Below are 6,264 nucleotides of genomic sequence, written 5' to 3'. Positions count from 1 at the left end.
ACACACACACACACACACACACACACCCCGCCTGCGCCTGAGGGTCCCAACCTGAAACCCCCAAGGACACTGTTGCTGGGTCCGCCCAGAGGCAGCCTGCACTCTTTGCCTTGCGGTTTGTTTCTTAGCTTCACAGACGGCCCTGCAGGCCAGACCAGGCCTCCTAGCCCTGCCTACTGAACAGCGGGAGCTCAAGGACTTCCCAGGGAGCTGGGGGGGCTCTCAGGTCTCCATGGAGATGGCAAACAGTTCACCTCAGGGGAAAACTGGTGCTGCCCTTGAAGGGCAGTGCGGGGGAGGATGGGGGGGCACAGGGGTTTCGCCTCTCGCCCTCATCAGCAGGGACCAGGGGCCGTTCCCTACGGGCCCAAGGCGCGCCTGGTCCCTAGTGATGGGTCTACTGCAGCAATCCTCCCAGCCTCGGACCCAGAGCCAGGCTTCCAGCGGCCCACATGTCCTCCCGCAGCGGAATGGACGCTCAGACAACGGGGTACAGGAGGACAGAGCAGGAGGGTGGATCTCAGAAGTTCCTCACGCCCCACACGTTTGGCTCAATGGCTGAGTGTGGACTCATGACCCAGGAGGGCAAGGTTCGATTCCCAGTCACAGGCCCGGGTTTCGGGCTCAATCCCCAGTAGGAGGCGTGCAGGAGGCAGCCGTTCTATGATTCTCATTGTTGATGTTTTTCTCTCCTTCTCCCGTCCTCTCTGAAATCAATAAAAATTATATTTTTGAAAGTTCTCATCACAAGAAAAAAAATTTATAACTACGGTGACGGATGTTAACTAGACTAAAATGTGGGGATCATTTGGCAATATCTACAAATACCAAAGCATCATGTTGTACACCTGAAACGAATATGTTATATGTCAATTATACCGCCATACAAAATTAAAATATTTTTTAAAGAACAAAGCATGGATACACACAATGACATGAATGAATCACATAGACACCCTGCCACGTGAAATAAGCCAGACATATAAGAGTAAATACTACACGCATCTATTTATACGAAGCTTTAAAATAGGCAAAATTTAATCTACGGTAGTAGTCATAGCAGTACCTCTGGGAAGCTAAGGGGGGGTGATACTGGCTAGGAAGGGAAGCAAGAGAGCTCTCTGGGGGTGATAATGGTCCCTATCTTGATTTGAGTGCTGGTCACGTGGTACATACACACAGCAAAAGCAATCGAGCTCTCCACTTAAGCTCTCCGCTCTCCCCAGCATGTAAATTATACATTAGCTCAGAGCTAGTAAATGGGCTGTGCTTTAAGCTGCTGAATGTGTGGGAATCGGTTACGCAGCCATGGACAACGGATCCATCTCGTCCTGACATTGGCCCTGCCTCTGGCTGACTGTGTGACCTGGGGAAAGTCACTCAACCTCTCTGAGCTCCGGCTGCCACACTTAACGAAAACCATAACGCGTTTCCTGCCTGCAGCATTCATGTGAAAAGCAGCTTGTAAATGAAAAGTTCATTATTGTCCTATTAAAAATAGCCTCCCGCCCGGCCGGTGTGGCTCAGTGGTTGAGCGTCGACCTATGAACCAGCAGGTCATGGTTTGATTCCCGCTCAGGGCACAGGTCCGGGTTGTGGGCTCCATCCCCAGTGTGGGGTGGGCAGGAGGCAGCAGATCCATGATTCTCTCTCATCACGGATGTTTCTCTCTCCCTCTCCCTTCCTCTCTGAAATCAATTTTTTTAAAAAATAACCCCCCAACTGTGAGCACAAGAAATGATTTCGAATCAAGCAGCGCAGGGCTAAGCCGGCTTTCCTTACAGGCCTCAGCCGCAGCGGCTGGAGCAGGCAAGCCGGGGGATGAATGGTGCCCAGCGCTCTCCTTCCGCACTCGCCACCTGCATACCATTTTGTCTCTGCCGTGGATTGGACGCGGGCACATGCCTTCACATTTATTTATTACTATATTTTTTCTTCCCCAAAGGAAAAAACATAGGCATTTTCTTTCTCACTTGCTAGAAAGTTCTATGCCTTCTAGAACCCTGCAGCTCTCTCTCTGGCAGGGAAAGATGCCCTCATCTCATGAAAACAAGGAGGAAGGAGCATGGTGTGGGACATGCACCGTCCTGGGCCCCGCTTAGCCGAGGATATTTCCCATTGATTCTTAGGGAGAGAGGAAGGGAGAAGGAGAGACAGAGAGAAACATCGATGTGAGAGAAACACATCCATTGGTTGCCTCCCGCAAGATCCCAACCAGGGCTGGGAGCCTGCAACTGAGATACGTGCCCTTGACCAGAATTGAATCAGGGGCCCTTCAGTCCGCAGGCCGATGCTCTATCCACTGAGCCACACCGGCCAGGGTTCACATGAGGTTTTGGTTGCCCCTGGTAGAGGCTGGCATCTTCTGTTTTCCAGGGCTGTGCTGGGGGCCTTCTGTGTAAATGGACAAGGCCATCTTTCTCTTTAAGGCAGCGGTTCTCAACCTTGGCTGCACATTAGAATCACTTAGGAATCTTTTTAAAATCCTGATTTCTGGGCCTCATCCTCTGGAAATTCTGTGTCTTTGTGATGGGGTGGGGCCACAACATGAGTCACAAAGACACAGAATTTCTGGAGGATTCAGCCCAGAAATCAGGATTTTAAAAAGATTCCCAGGCGATTCTCATGTGCAGCCAAGGTTGAGAACTGCTGCTTTAAGGCTTTCATAGCTTTGTCTCCCAGCCTCACTTTAGTATAGTCTGTTGTTAGGATTTATGCTGCTTTTACTGGCTCTTTAGCCCAGCACATAAGCATGTTGAAGTTCGCCACAGCTAAAAAAAGAAAATGAAAATCAAAAGCCCTTCCTTGACCCAGCGTCCTTGCTGCGTTCCAGCATCCTCTCTCCCCCTTCTCTGCATCGGGAGCTCAGAGGGAGGGGGACCGGTGTGAAGGGGACGGCGTCAGAAGCCACTCGGAGGAACACTCCTCCAATCATCACACAAGGAAACTTCTAAGCAGGGTTAGTTCTTATTCACCCCGAGGCAAAAGGAACTCTGCTGCTGAGAGTCTGTTCAGCGATACAATGTGTGTGACTATGAACGCACCATATACTTCTCTCTCCTTTTGCATGGAATGTATGTGAAGTAGAATTTTTTAAAACATGTTTGTATTGATTTTAGAGAGAGGAAGGGAGAGGGAGAGAGAGAGAGAAACATCCATGATGAGAGAGAATCATGGACCGGCTGCCTCCTGCACGCCCCCCACTGGGGATCGAGCCTGTAACCCAGGCCTGTGTCCTGACTGGAATCGAACCCTGACCTCCTGGCTCATAGGTTGATGCTCAATCCCTGAGCCACACCGGCCGGGCTGTGGGGAGTAGAATTTATCAGAATTCCTGGTTTGTAGGCCACAAACCTCTGGCGGCAGCAGCAGCAGCGAGCAGGTCTGTGCAGTCACGTGTCCTAGCCCTCGGGGAAGTGGCCGCAGCTCAGTGTCTGACGCCTCTTGCTCTGATGAAGTCTGGCAGCTCCAGACGAAACGGGAGGGAAAATTGCCACTGACACAGCAAAATACCCTGAAGAAACATATTTATCAATGAGTCAATTTTTATCCCATAAGAGTAATTCGATTACATAATTACGTAGCCCAATACCGTGTAGTGGCAATTTAAGAAGGCATTTGAATTGCTCTTGTATGCCCTAATTTCAGATTAACTTTATTTTTTTTTGGAATTATTGATCAAACCAAAAATCGATATTGAGTATGCAGCCAAAAGTTGTCAGATAGAAAGTGCCATGGAGGGGTGTTAGGCAGTTTAAAAATATATTATGTTGCCTTGTCTGGATTTTGCGAGGTTTAGGCATCTATCAACTCTTCAAAATTCATAATTTCTTGTGATTTTGCATCACCAAATGTTGGACCTGTAATCTTATGTACTTTTCCTTAAAGAAGGCCCTCAGCCTGGCTGGTGTGGCTCAGTGGTTGAGCATTGACCTATGAACCAAGAGGTCACAGTTCAATTCCCGGTCAGGGCACAGGCCTGGGTTTCGGGCTTGATCCCCAGTGTGGGGCGTGCAGGGGGCAGCCGGTCCATGATTCTCTCTCACTATGGATGTTCTATCTCTCTTCCTTCCTCTCTGAAATCAATAAAAAATATATTTTTTAAATAATCATTTTTTAAAAAGAGGGACCTCAAAAAGGTGTTAGTTTCAGGCCCTACAATGCCTTGACCATGCTCCGCTTTCCCCCATGACCCCGGCATGTGCATGTCATCATCACTGCTGTCCTGGTCCCCGCCGCACTCCACACACATGTCCTTGGCCGGGCATGCTGGGAGGTGGCTCTTGGCAAAGGGAGAAAAAGGCCACGGCTCTGTTGTGCCCTAGCGCAGGGGCTTGGAAACCCTAGCCCTGAACCGGCGGGGCAGATCCCACCAGCTGACACACCGGGGACTGAGTCCCTTTCCCACGCGGGGCAGTTACTGTGGCCCAGCCTGTGAGGCTCAGGGGTTGAGCGTCGACCTATGAACCAGGAGGCCAGGGTTCAATTCCTGGTCAGGGCACAGGCCCGGGTTGTGGGCTCCATCCCCCAGTGCGGGGCGTGCAGGAGGCAGCCGGTCCATGATTCTCTCATCATTGATGTTTCGATCTCTCTCCCTCTCCCTTCCTCTCTGACATCAATAAAAATATATTTTTAAAAATGCAAACAGCCCTAGCCGGTGTCACTCAGTGGATAGAGTGTCGGCCTGCAGATCGGAGGGTCCCGGGTTCGATTCTGGTCAAGGGCATGTACCTTGGTTGCAGGCTCCTCCCCGTCCTGGGCCCTGGTTGGGTTCGTGCAGAAGGCAACCAATCCATGTGTCTCTCTCACATGGATGTTTCTCTCTGTCTTTCCCTCTCCCTTCCTCTCTCCCTAAAAATCAATGGAAAAATATCCTCGGGCGAGGATTAAAAAAAAACACATACATACATTCATACATATATACATTGAAACAGTTAAGATGGATGAGAGCTAACTGCTGGTTGTCAAATAAATTTATAAAAGTGGAAAAAAAAAAAACAGAAAAAGGCCCCCGGGGGATGGGGGGCACCAGAGTGGGCTCCAGTTCTGTGTTTGACCACAAGATGGAGGTAGAAGAGTGGTCCCTCCATTCAGCCAAAAGCTCATTAAGAGCTAATCAGGTAAAGTGGGTTTTTCCGCTTCCTGCCGCTGCCTCCCCGCTTGCCAAGCCTCAGTGCGCTCACTATTGTTCCAGTCTTTGTGGTTAAAGTTGTCACAAACCTGCATTTTTGTTTGTTAGCTCAGCTGCAGCGCGCAGTGTCTTCTAGACAACTCGCCCTGCTTCTCCCCGGGAAGGATTATGTTCTTATTAACTGCTATTAGGAGAATTTTCTGACTCGGAAGTCTCGGGACTTAAAAGTAAAGCCTTAGCTCAATAATTGCCGGCTCATGCGCTGCGGTGCTTGGCGCCTTCATTACCGGCTGCTATCGCGTGGGCATTTCTCCGCGCCCGCCCCGTCGGGGCTCTGCACGGAGCGCTATCTGACACTAGCCCCGTGCCTGTCTGTCCGAGGGAGATATGGGGCCCTCTAGCTTTACAGGGCCTCGTGAGGCTGAGTTACTATAGTAACCATAGACATAGGAGTGACTAGCCTAAGAAAGACAACGATCAAAATAGTGTTGAGCCCGGCTGGCATGGCTCAGTGGTTGAGCGCCGACCTATGAACCAGGAGGTCACGGCTCTATTCCCGGTCAGGGCACAGGCCCGGGTTGTGGGCTGGATCCCCAGTGTGGGGTGCACAGGAGGCAGCTGCTCAGTGATTCTCTCTCATCATGGATGTTTCTCTCTCTCTCTCCCTTCCTCCCTGAAATCATTTTTTAAAAATAGATGTATGTATTTATTTTTTAATCCTCACCAGAGGATATTTTTCCATTGATTTTTCTTAGAGGCAGAGAAAAACAGAGAGAAATATCGATGTGAGACAAACACACTGATTGGTTGCCTCCTGTGTGTGCCCTGACCAAGGCCTGACCAGAATCGAACCCAGGACCTTTCGGTCTACAGGCCGACTCTCTATCCACTAAGCCAAACTGGGTAGGGCAATCAAAATATATTTTTAAAAAAATAGAGTTGTTTCCTGGATCCAACCCTCCATGTTCCAAGCTGACACTGGACACTGTCAGCCTCTTTCCCCGAGGGATCTGACTGGCTCCGCCCGCCAGGCCAACACCATCAGCTCAGGACACTTGGCACAGAGAGTGCAGGGCGGTGGCTGGCTGCCTTCCTCACCTCTTCTGCGCACTCCACCATCACTGAGGGCCTTG

Source organism: Myotis davidii, unplaced genomic scaffold, assembly GCF_000327345.1.
Source record: "Myotis davidii unplaced genomic scaffold, ASM32734v1 scaffold530, whole genome shotgun sequence".
Taxonomy (NCBI): Eukaryota; Metazoa; Chordata; class Mammalia; order Chiroptera; family Vespertilionidae; genus Myotis; species Myotis davidii.
The sequence above is the reverse complement of the archived record's forward strand: the minus strand, read 5'-3'. Positions refer to the sequence as shown.